Genomic DNA, 12,273 nt, shown 5'->3' on the forward strand with positions numbered 1-12,273 from the left:
AATTTAAATACACTGTTATCATCTGGATTGTTTGTCATTTAATGATGATGATGATGATGACTACGGTGACAAAGATGAAGACAATAATGATGATGGTGATAATGATGTTCTTCCTTTTAAATTAGGGTTTCTATTGCTGTGATAAAATACCAATGACCAAAGGCAACTTGGCCTGGGAAAGGGTTTACTTTTCTTATACTTCCACATCACAGTTCATCATTCAAGGAGGTCAGGCAAGGAACTCAGGCAGGGTTGGAACACAGAGGCCGGGGTTGATGCAAAAGCCATGGAGACAGTCTACTTAGTTGATCCCCAAGGCTGGCTTACCCTGCTTTCTTTTACATCCCGCTGTAACACCTCCCCCAAGAGGCTGGGCCCTCCTACATTCAATCATCAATCAGGAAAATGTACCACAGGCTTGCCCACAGGCCAGTCTGGTAGGGGCATCTTCTCAATTGAGTATCTGTCTTCGAGGATGACTCTAGCACGTGTTAAGTTGTCGTAGACCTAGCCAGGACACTCTTACTGGGCTTCCTCATCTCAGCCTTTCTTCCCATTTGACTTTCTTTATTACCATTTACCTGAAGCTTCTTAGAAAGTTTGTCCATTGCCTCTTTATTCCAAACCAAACATGTACTCTTCCGGGTTCCTTTGTCTAACCTTTCAGCAGACTGCACGTGATTGAGAGAGCTTTTTTGCAACCGGAAACTCCAGGCAGGCTGGCTTTTCTCCTCATCTTGTGCTGACCTTTGAGTTTGTAGAGTCGAAGGAGAGGAAAGAAAAGCCTTCTTTGATCTGATGAACACTGATTCCTGGCTAAATTCTCTGAGTTAAAATACTAGTTAGAAGCTGTTGACTTCCATACCTGTGCTTGTTCAGCTGTCTACATGTTCACTTCATGCATCCATCCACCTTCCTGAGATTACCCCTTGGTAATCTCTGAGAAGAGTACTATATCACAATCGAGTATGCCTGGTATCACAAGTTGCCTAAAACTTACATCCAAATTTAATTCTTGTCTAACACATCCCATGTAGTATTGTCTACACGAGTAATGGCAATGCCCAGAGTTGCCTACCCAAATTAGCCCAAGGTTACACCTGTAAAGGGTGGCTCAACTCTGTGTACTGTTGATACACGTTTTCTCACTGTAACCCAGACATGGTCAGCTCTCCCTTGAAATGTTGCAGTGACTCTTACCTTACGCTCTCTACTGCTTTGCCATTCTTATTGTCTCTTCTCTACTTTGAAACTATCATAACATAACACTGCAAGCCATGTTTCATTAACGCCCCCTTTAAAAACCTGCACCAAGGTCGCTGGCTCCTTTTCTTTTCCATTGTTCCATAGTGTCTCATCTCAGGGCCCTCACATGTGCTGCGACACTGTCCTGAATGCTTTTTCATTGGTTGCTCTTAGATACCAGCTGTAAACTCAGATGTTCTCTTCTCAGAAATGTCCTTTGGTCACCTTGTCTACAGTAGCAGTTAACTCTGTTCTCACCCATCCTCCTGCATCTTCTCCTGCCAATACCCCTGATCATTTCCACTACAGTTCTCACTGGGATGTGACATATCCCCTGACCCTGCTCAGATGTGGAGTTTTAATGAAGTTAGTGACCTTGTCTGACACCATCCCTGTACCAGCTCACAGCTGACTTGCAGAGCGTCATTAAGCGAGAGTCAGTAAGTAAGATGGAGTACTGGATACAGATGGTGCCCGTGAGGAATCCGTCACCCGGGTGGCAGGCAGAAGATTGAAATCATAAGTCCACGAATAACATGGCGTGCCGTAGAGATGCCGGACCATTTCGGAAGCGTTGTGAATCCTCGGGAAGGTTCTTGTGAAGTGTGCTAAGGTGTCAGCTGGACCTCGAGCTAGAAATAAGATTGGTAAGCGGATGACTGGATGGAGAAGTTTCTGTCTGGACAGACACGGAAAATGAGCACATGTAGACCCGCAGTGCCTTTGCCCAGAGTGAAGAGAGAGGATGATTTTCAAAAGGGGTTTCGATTAGTGTCTGGTCATATGACAGTGGGTTTTGCTCCATTGGCGTGCTTTGTTTGTACATTTTGATTTCTCAGTTCATGAGATATCTATTTGAAATTGCCTAATGATTTAGGAATGGAGCTCACAGTTATTGAATATAAGCAACCTATTTTAGCAAGATACCTAAAATTATAAGATTTTCAGTTTTGTTGTCTTAAATTTAGAACAGAGTTGTGTTTGCCTCAGTACTCTGGAAGATGGATGGTGTCAAGTGCATGGCCAGGTCACCTGAGGGGCAGGAGGATGGCACCTGAGATCAGAAAAAGGCTAAGAGCAGAAGTAAGAGGCGAGGTCAATGTCTTCGAGGCCCAGAACTTTCTGTGCAAATCAGAGGTTGACTGTAGCTGAGGCAATCTGTAGACATTGGGTTTGGAGTCTAGGATTCTGGGTTTTGACTGTGTCAACAGCATGAAACCACCTTGGCAGGCTGCGAGGCCTCTAGGACACAGTACCTCAGATGATGCATTGCCCAATCAGATGATGTGTGATTGTTAGTGCCTCATAGTGGTGGAGGCTAGGAGTGCAATGTCAAGGTACCATGAGTTGCTTTCTTACAGCTGTGAGAGAAAGGATCTGTTCAAGGCTTCCGTCTAGGCTCATAGCTAGGGGTCTTCTCCTTTGTCTCTGAGTAATTATTCTGTGCCTGTGGATATACAAATGTCTTCCTTCTGTAACAACATTGCTCAGAATTTAATTAGAGCCTACCCCAAAGATCTCATTTTAACTTATCTCTCTTCGTATTCACATCCAGACTGCAGTTTGGGCTTTAGCATATGGAATATTTTTGATGGGGAAGGGCACAGTTCAGTTCATAACACCACTTTATAGATTATGGCGCTGGAAACCTTACTTGCAGAAGGTAAGGGTTGGGCCATGTCATTAGTTATGAACTTTCTACATTGACGGGATGCTTCTGACTTTCTGAAGATTTTTGAAATTCAGATTTCTCATATTCCTGGGGTGGACAATGGTGGAAGAATTGTCGAGGTCTGGGATGACCCATTGCAAACATTGTGTTTTCTTTAGCTACTATATTTTGAGGTCTTTCTAATAAGGTCTGACTTCTACATTGTGTTTTTAAAACTATTTATTTGTATTTATGCATTATGAATGATTTCTGACATATAGGTATATGCTCAGTGACTGTAGAGGCCACATGAGTATGTCCTCTCCCTAAGAAATGGAGTTCCTGATTGTGAGCCCCCATGTGGGTACTTGGACCTCAACTTTGGTCCTCCGTAAGGGCAACAAGTATTCCAAAGTCCCGAGACATGTCTTTATCCCCTCTGTTTTTAGTAGAAGTAAAATGACTTTATGATAATAATAAATGGGTCAGTATTTTAGATGTATATCCCTATCCTGACTTCTCTTCCCGTCTGTTTTTCTGTTTTTTATGTACAGAAACAAAGCTTATTGCTACTGCTGGCTGGGTCATCAGTCACGGCTTTACAAGTACACATACAGTGACCTGTATATTTATTTAGTGGAAGAACAGGAAACATTCCAGAGTGTGTGGCACTTGGGATAGGCTAATTTTCCATTATGGAGGAAACATTATAGCTGGGTCAATGAGAGGGAGAGAGCTGGAATTTGGTTTTACTGTATTCTGCTATTCTGGCTAATTCTTCATTCTTTTTTTTTTTTTTTTATTAACTTGAGTATTTCTTATATACATTTCGAGTGTTATTCCCTTTCCCGGTTTCCGGGCAAACATCCCCCTCCCCACTCCCCTTCCTTATGGGTGTTCCCCTCCCAACCCTCCCCCCATTGCCGCCCTCCCCCCATAGACTAGTTCACTGGGGGTTCAGTCTTAGCAGGACCCAGGGCTTCCCCTTCCACTGGTGCTCTTACTAGGATATTCATTGCTACCTATGGGGTCAGAGTCCAGGGTCAGTCCATGTATAGTCTTTAGGTAGTGGCTTAGTCCCTGGAAGCTCTGGTTGCTTGGCATTGTTGTATATATGGGGTCTCGAGCCCCTTCAAGCTCTTCCAGTTCTTTCTCTGATTCCTTCAACGGGGGTTCTATTCTCAGTTCAGTGGTTTGCTGCTGGCATTCGCCTCTGTATTTGCTGTATTCTGGCTGTGTCTCTCAGGAGCGATCTACATCCGGCTCCTGTCGGTCTGCACTTCTTTGCTTCATCCATCTTGTCTAATAGGGTGGCTGTATATGTATGGGCCAAATGTGGGGCAGGCTCTGAATGGGTGTTCCTTCAGTCTCTGATTTAATCTTTGCCTCTCCCTTCCCTGCCAAGGGTATTCTTTTTCCTCATTTAAAGAAGGAGTGAAGCATTCACATTTTGATCATCCGTCTTGAGTTTCGTTTGTTCTAGGGATCTAGGGTAATTCAAGCATTTGGGCTAATAGCCACTTATCAATGAGTGCATACCATGTATGTCTTTCTGTGATTGGGTTAGCTCACTCAGGATGATATTTTCCAGTTCCAACCATTTGCCTACGAATTTCATAAACTCATTGTTTTTGATAGCTGAGTAATATTCCATTGTGTAGATGTACCACATTTTCTGTATCCATTCCTCTGTTGAAGGGCATCTGGGTTCTTTCCATTTTCTGGCTATTATAAATAAGGCTGCGATGAACATAGTGGAGCACGTGTCTCTTTTATATGTTGAGGAATCTTTTGGGTATATGCCCAAGAGAGGTATAGCTGGATCCTCAGGCAGTTCAATGTCCAATTTTCTGAGGAACCTCCAGACTGATTTCCAGAATGGTTTTACCAGTCTGCAATCCCACCAACAATGGAGGAGTGTTCCTCTTTCTCCACATCCTCGCCAGCATCTGCTGTCACCTGAGTTTTTGATCTTAGCCATTCTCACTGGTGTGAGGTGAAATCTCAGGGTTGTTTTGATTTGCATTTCCCTTATGACTAAAGATGTTGAACATTTCTTTAGGTGTTTCTCAGCCATTCGGCATTCCTCAGCTGTGAATTCTTTGTTTAGCTCTGAACCCCATTTTTTAATAGGGTTATTTGTTTCCCTGCGGTCTAACTTCTTGAGTTCTTTGTATATTTTGGATATAAGGCCTCTATCTGTTGTAGGATTGGTAAAGATCTTTTCCCAATCTGTTGGTTGCCGTTTTGTCCTAACCACAGTGTCCTTTGCCTTACAGAAGCTTTGCAGTTTTATGAGATCCCATTTGTCGATTCTTGATCTTAGAGCATAAGCCATTGGTGTTTTGTTCAGGAAACTTTCTCCAGTGCCCATGTGTTCCAGATGCTTCCCTAGTTTTTCTTCTATTAGTTTGAGTGTGTCTGGTTTGATGTGGAGGTCCTTGATCCACTTGGACTTAAGCTTTGTACAGGGTGATAAGCATGGATCGATCTGCATTCTTCTACATGTTGCCCTCCTGTTGAACCAGCACCATTTGCTGAAAATGCTATCTTTTTTCCATTGGATGGTTTTGGCTCCTTTGTCAAAAATCAAGTGACCATAGGTGTGTGGGTTCATTTCTGGGTCTTCAATTCTATTCCATTGGTCTATCTGTCTCTCTCTGTACCAATACCATGCAGTTTTTATCACTATTGCTCTGTAATACTGCTTGAGTTCAGGGATAGTGATTCCCCCTGAAGTCCTTTTATTGTTGAGGATAGCTTTAGCTATCCTGGGTTTTTTGTTATTCCAGATGAATTTGCAAATTGTTCTGTCTAACTCTTTGAAGAATTGGATTGGTATTTTGATGGGGATTGCATTGAATCTGTAGATTGCTTTTGGTAAAATGGCCATTTTTACTATATTAATCCTGCCGATCCATGAGCATGGGAGATCTTTCCATCTTCTGAGGTCTTCTTCAATTTCTTTCCTCAGTGTCTTGAAGTTCTTATTGTACAGATCTTTTACTTGCTTGGTTAAAGTCACACCGAGGTACTTTATATTATTTGGGTCTATTATGAAGGGTGTCGTTTCCCTAATTTCTTTCTCGGCTTGTTTCTCTTTTGTATAGAGGAAGGCAACTGATTTATTTGAGTTAATTTTATACCCAGCCACTTTGCTGAAGTTGTTTATCAGCTTTAGTAGTTCTCTGGTGGAGCTTTTGGGATCACTTAAATATACTATCATGTCATCTGCAAATAGTGATATTTTGACCTCTTCTTTTCCGATCTGTATCCCTTTGATCTCCTTTTGTTGTCTGATTGCTCTGGCTAGAACTTCAAGAACTATATTGAATAAGTAGGGAGAGAGTGGGCAGCCTTGTCTAGTCCCTGATTTTAGTGGGATTGCTTCAAGTTTCTCTCCATTTAGTTTAATGTTAGCAACTGGTTTGCTGTATATGGCTTTTACTATGTTTAGGTATGGGCCTTGAATTCCTATTCTTTCCAGGACTTTTATCATGAAGGGGTGTTGAATTTTGTCAAATGCTTTCTCAGCATCTAATGAAATGATCATGTGGTTCTGTTCTTTCAGTTTGTTTATATAATGGATCACGTTGATGGTTTTCCGTATATTAAACCATCCCTGCATGCCTGGGATGAAGCCTACTTGATCATGGTGGATGATTGTTTTGATGTGCTCTTGGATTCGGTTTGCCAGAATTTTATTGAGTATTTTTGCGTCGATATTCATAAGGGAAATTGGTCTGAAGTTCTCTTTCTTTGTTGTGTCTTTGTGTGGTTTAGGAATAAGAGTAATTGTGGCTTCGTAGAAGGAATTCGGTAGGGCTCCATCTGTTTCAATTTTGTGGAATAGTTTGGATAATATTGGTATGAGGTCTTCTATGAAGGTTTGATAGAATTCTGCACTAAACCCGTCTGGACCTGGGCTCTTTTTGGTTGGGAGACCTTTAATGACTGCTTCTATTTCCTTAGGAGTTATGGGGTTGTTTAACTGGTTTATCTGTTCCTGATTTAACTTTGATACCTGGTATCTGTCTAGGAAATTGTCCATTTCCTGAAGATTTTCAAATTTTGTTGAATATAGGTTTTTATAGTAAGATCTGATGATTTTTTGAATTTCCTCTGAATCTGTAGTTATGTCTCCCTTTTCATTTCTGATTTTGTTAATTTGGACGCACTCTCTGTGTCCTCTCGTTAGTCTGGCTAAGGGTTTATCTATCTTGTTGATTTTCTCAAAGAACCAACTTTTGGTTCTGTTGATTCTTTCTATGGTCCTTTTTGTTTCTACTTGGTTGATTTCAGCTCTGAGTTTGATTATTTCCTGCCTTCTACTCCTCCTGGGTGTATTTGCTTCTTTTTGTTCTAGAGCTTTTAGGTGTGCTGTCAAGCTGCTGACATATGCTCTTACCTGTTTCTTTCTGCAGGCACTCAGCGCTATGAGTTTTCCTCTTAGCACAGCTTTCATTGTGTCCCATAATTTTGAGTATGTTATATCTTCGTTTTCATTAAATTCTAAAAAGTTTTTAATTTCTTTCTTTATTTCTTCCTTGACCAGGTTATCATTGAGTAGAGCATTGTTCAATTTCCACGTATATGTGGGCATTCTTCCCTTATTGTTATTGAAGACCAGTTTTAGGCCGTGGTGGTCAGATAGCACGCATGGGATTATTTCTATCTTTCTGTACCTGTTGAGGCCCGTTTTTTGACCAATTATATGGTCAATTTTGGAGAAAGTACCATGAGGAGCTGAGAAGAAGGTATATCCTTTTGCTTTAGGATAGAATGTTCTATAAATATCCGTTAAGTCCGGATATTTGGCTCATGACTTCTCTTAGTCTGTCGACATCACTGTTTAATTTCTGTTTCCATGATCTGTCCATTGATGCGAGTGGGGTGTTGAAATCTCCCACTATTATTGTGTGAGGTGCAATGTGTGTTTTGAGCTTTAGTAAGGTTTCTTTTACGTATGTAGGTGCCCTTGTATTTGGGGCATAGATATTTAGGATTGAGAGTTCATCTTGGTGGATTTTTCCTTTGATGAATATGAAGTGTCCTTCCTTATCTTTTTTTTTTTTGCATACATGTTTTGAAAATTAAGTACATGGGAGAAACACTATCTTCTTCGCAATTTATAATATACATCTGCATGGAAACAGTAATGATGGTTATTTTTTTTTATTTTTTTATTTTTTTTTTATTAACTTGAGTATTTCTTATATACATTTCGAGTGTTATTCCCTTTCCCGGTTTCCGGGCAAACATCCCCCTCCCCCCTCCCCTTCCTTATGGGTGTTCCCCTCCCAACCCTCCCCCCATTGCCGCCCTCCCCCCATAGACTAGTTCACTGGGGGTTCAGTCTTAGCAGGACCCAGGGCTTCCCCTTCCACTGGTGCTCTTACTAGGATATTCATTGCTACCTATGGGGTCAGAGTCCAGGGTCAGTCCATGTATAGTCTTTAGGTAGTGGCTTAGTCCCTGGAAGCTCTGGTTGCTTGGCATTGTTGTATATATGGGGTCTCGAGCCCCTTCAAGCTCTTCCAGTTCTTTCTCTGATTCCTTCAACGGGGGTTCTATTCTCAGTTCAGTGGTTTGCTGCTGGCATTCGCCTCTGTATTTGCTGTATTCTGGCTGTGTCTCTCAGGAGCGATCTACATCCGGCTCCTGTCGGTCTGCACTTCTTTGCTTCATCCATCTTGTCTAATAGGGTGGCTGTATATGTATGGGCCAAATGTGGGGCAGGCTCTGAATGGGTGTTCCTTCAGTCTCTGATTTAATCTTTGCCTCTCCCTTCCCTGCCAAGGGTATTCTTTTTCCTCATTTAAAGAAGGAGTGAAGCATTCACATTTTGATCATCCGTCTTGAGTTTCGTTTGTTCTAGGGATCTAGGGTAATTCAAGCATTTGGGCTAATAGCCACTTATCAATGAGTGCATACCATGTATGTCTTTCTGTGATTGGGTTAGCTCACTCAGGATGATATTTTCCAGTTCCAACCATTTGCCTACGAATTTCATAAACTCGTTGTTTTTGATAGCTGAGTAATATTCCATTGTGTAGATGTACCACATTTTCTGTATCCATTCCTCTGTTGAAGGGCATCTGGGTTCTTTCCATTTTCTGGCTATTATAAATAAGGCTGCGATGAACATAGTGGAGCACGTGTCTCTTTTATATGTTGAGGAATCTTTTGGGTATATGCCCAAGAGAGGTATAGCTGGATCCTCAGGCAGTTCAATGTCCAATTTTCTGAGGAACCTCCAGACTGATTTCCAGAATGGTTTTACCAGTCTGCAATCCCACCAACAATGGAGGAGTGTTCCTCTTTCTCCACATCCTCGCCAGCATCTGCTGTCACCTGAGTTTTTGATCTTAGCCATTCTCACTGGTGTGAGGTGAAATCTCAGGGTTGTTTTGATTTGCATTTCCCTTATGACTAAAGATGTTGAACATTTCTTTAGGTGTTTCTCAGCCATTCGGCATTCCTCAGCTGTGAATTCTTTGTTTAGCTCTGAACCCCATTTTTTAATAGGGTTATTTGTTTCCCTGCGGTCTAACTTCTTGAGTTCTTTGTATATTTTGGATATAAGGCCTCTATCTGTTGTAGGATTGGTAAAGATCTTTTCCCAATCTGTTGGTTGCCGTTTTGTCCTAACCACAGTGTCCTTTGCCTTACAGAAGCTTTGCAGTTTTATGAGATCCCATTTGTCGATTCTTGATCTTAGAGCATAAGCCATTGGTGTTTTGTTCAGGAAACTTTCTCCAGTGCCCATGTGTTCCAGATGCTTCCCTAGTTTTTCTTCTATTAGTTTGAGTGTGTCTGGTTTGATGTGGAGGTCCTTGATCCACTTGGACTTAAGCTTTGTACAGGGTGATAAGCATGGATCGATCTGCATTCTTCTACATGTTGCCCTCCTGTTGAACCAGCACCATTTGCTGAAAATGCTATCTTTTTTCCATTGGATGGTTTTGGCTCCTTTGTCAAAAATCAAGTGACCATAGGTGTGTGGGTTCATTTCTGGGTCTTCAATTCTATTCCATTGGTCTATCTGTCTCTCTCTGTACCAATACCATGCAGTTTTTATCACTATTGCTCTGTAATACTGCTTGAGTTCAGGGATAGTGATTCCCCCTGAAGTCCTTTTATTGTTGAGGATAGCTTTAGCTATCCTGGGTTTTTTGTTATTCCAGATGAATTTGCAAATTGTTCTGTCTAACTCTTTGAAGAATTGGATTGGTATTTTGATGGGGATTGCATTGAATCTGTAGATTGCTTTTGGTAAAATGGCCATTTTTACTATATTAATCCTGCCGATCCATGAGCATGGGAGATCTTTCCATCTTCTGAGGTCTTCTTCAATTTCTTTCCTCAGTGTCTTGAAGTTCTTATTGTACAGATCTTTTACTTGCTTGGTTAAAGTCACACCGAGGTACTTTATATTATTTGGGTCTATTATGAAGGGTGTCGTTTCCCTAATTTCTTTCTCGGCTTGTTTCTCTTTTGTATAGAGGAAGGCAACTGATTTATTTGAGTTAATTTTATACCCAGCCACTTTGCTGAAGTTGTTTATCAGCTTTAGTAGTTCTCTGGTGGAGCTTTTGGGATCACTTAAATATACTATCATGTCATCTGCAAATAGTGATATTTTGACCTCTTCTTTTCCGATCTGTATCCCTTTGATCTCCTTTTGTTGTCTGATTGCTCTGGCTAGAACTTCAAGAACTATATTGAATAAGTAGGGAGAGAGTGGGCAGCCTTGTCTAGTCCCTGATTTTAGTGGGATTGCTTCAAGTTTCTCTCCATTTAGTTTAATGTTAGCAACTGGTTTGCTGTATATGGCTTTTACTATGTTTAGGTATGGGCCTTGAATTCCTATTCTTTCCAGGACTTTTATCATGAAGGGGTGTTGAATTTTGTCAAATGCTTTCTCAGCATCTAATGAAATGATCATGTGGTTCTGTTCTTTCAGTTTGTTTATATAATGGATCACGTTGATGGTTTTCCGTATATTAAACCATCCCTGCATGCCTGGGATGAAGCCTACTTGATCATGGTGGATGATTGTTTTGATGTGCTCTTGGATTCGGTTTGCCAGAATTTTATTGAGTATTTTTGCGTCGATATTCATAAGGGAAATTGGTCTGAAGTTCTCTTTCTTTGTTGTGTCTTTGTGTGGTTTAGGAATAAGAGTAATTGTGGCTTCGTAGAAGGAATTCGGTAGGGCTCCATCTGTTTCAATTTTGTGGAATAGTTTGGATAATATTGGTATGAGGTCTTCTATGAAGGTTTGATAGAATTCTGCACTAAACCCGTCTGGACCTGGGCTCTTTTTGGTTGGGAGACCTTTAATGACTGCTTCTATTTCCTTAGGAGTTATGGGGTTGTTTAACTGGTTTATCTGTTCCTGATTTAACTTTGATACCTGGTATCTGTCTAGGAAATTGTCCATTTCCTGAAGATTTTCAAATTTTGTTGAATATAGGTTTTTATAGTAAGATCTGATGATTTTTTGAATTTCCTCTGAATCTGTAGTTATGTCTCCCTTTTCATTTCTGATTTTGTTAATTTGGACGCACTCTCTGTGTCCTCTCGTTAGTCTGGCTAAGGGTTTATCTATCTTGTTGATTTTCTCAAAGAACCAACTTTTGGTTCTGTTGATTCTTTCTATGGTCCTTTTTGTTTCTACTTGGTTGATTTCAGCTCTGAGTTTGATTATTTCCTGCCTTCTACTCCTCCTGGGTGTATTTGCTTCTTTTTGTTCTAGAGCTTTTAGGTGTGCTGTCAAGCTGCTGACATATGCTCTTTCCTCTTTCTTTCTGCAGGCACTCAGCGCTATGAGTTTTCCTCTTAGCACAGCTTTCATTGTGTCCCATAATTTTGAGTATGTTGTATCTTCGTTTTCATTAAATTCTAAAAAGTTTTTAATTTCTTTCTTTATTTCTTCCTTGACCAGGTTATCATTGAGTAGAGCATTGTTCAATTTCCACGTATATGTGGGCATTCTTCCCTTATTGTTATGAAGACCAGTTTTAGGCCGTGGTGGTCCGATAGCACGCATGGGATTATTTCTATCTTTCTGTACCTGTTGAGGCCCGTTTTTTGACCAATTATATGGTCAATTTTGGAGAAAGTACCATGAGGAGCTGAGAAGAAGTTATATCCTTTTGCTTTAGGATAGAATGTTCTATAAATATCCGTTAAGTCCATTTGGCTCATGACTTCTCTTAGTCTGTCGACATCACTGTTTAATTTCTGTTTCCATGATCTGTCCATTGATGAGAGTGGGGTGTTGAAATCTCCCACTATTATTGTGTGAGGTGCAATGTGTGTTTTGAGCTTTAGTAAGGTTTCTTTTACGTATGTAGGTGCCCTTGTATTTG

At 40.9% G+C, this 12,273-nt stretch overlaps 1 protein-coding gene across 5 annotated transcripts in view; it reads left to right on the forward strand.

Moving 5' to 3' along the window:
• Cdk14 (cyclin-dependent kinase 14) overlaps positions 1-12,273 on the forward strand; it is a 594,415-nt gene that overhangs the window by 197,125 nt on the left and 385,017 nt on the right. The window lies entirely within an intron of this gene.

This window comes from Rattus norvegicus, chromosome 4, assembly GCF_036323735.1.
Source record: "Rattus norvegicus strain BN/NHsdMcwi chromosome 4, GRCr8, whole genome shotgun sequence".
In the NCBI taxonomy this organism is placed as follows: Eukaryota; Metazoa; Chordata; class Mammalia; order Rodentia; family Muridae; genus Rattus; species Rattus norvegicus.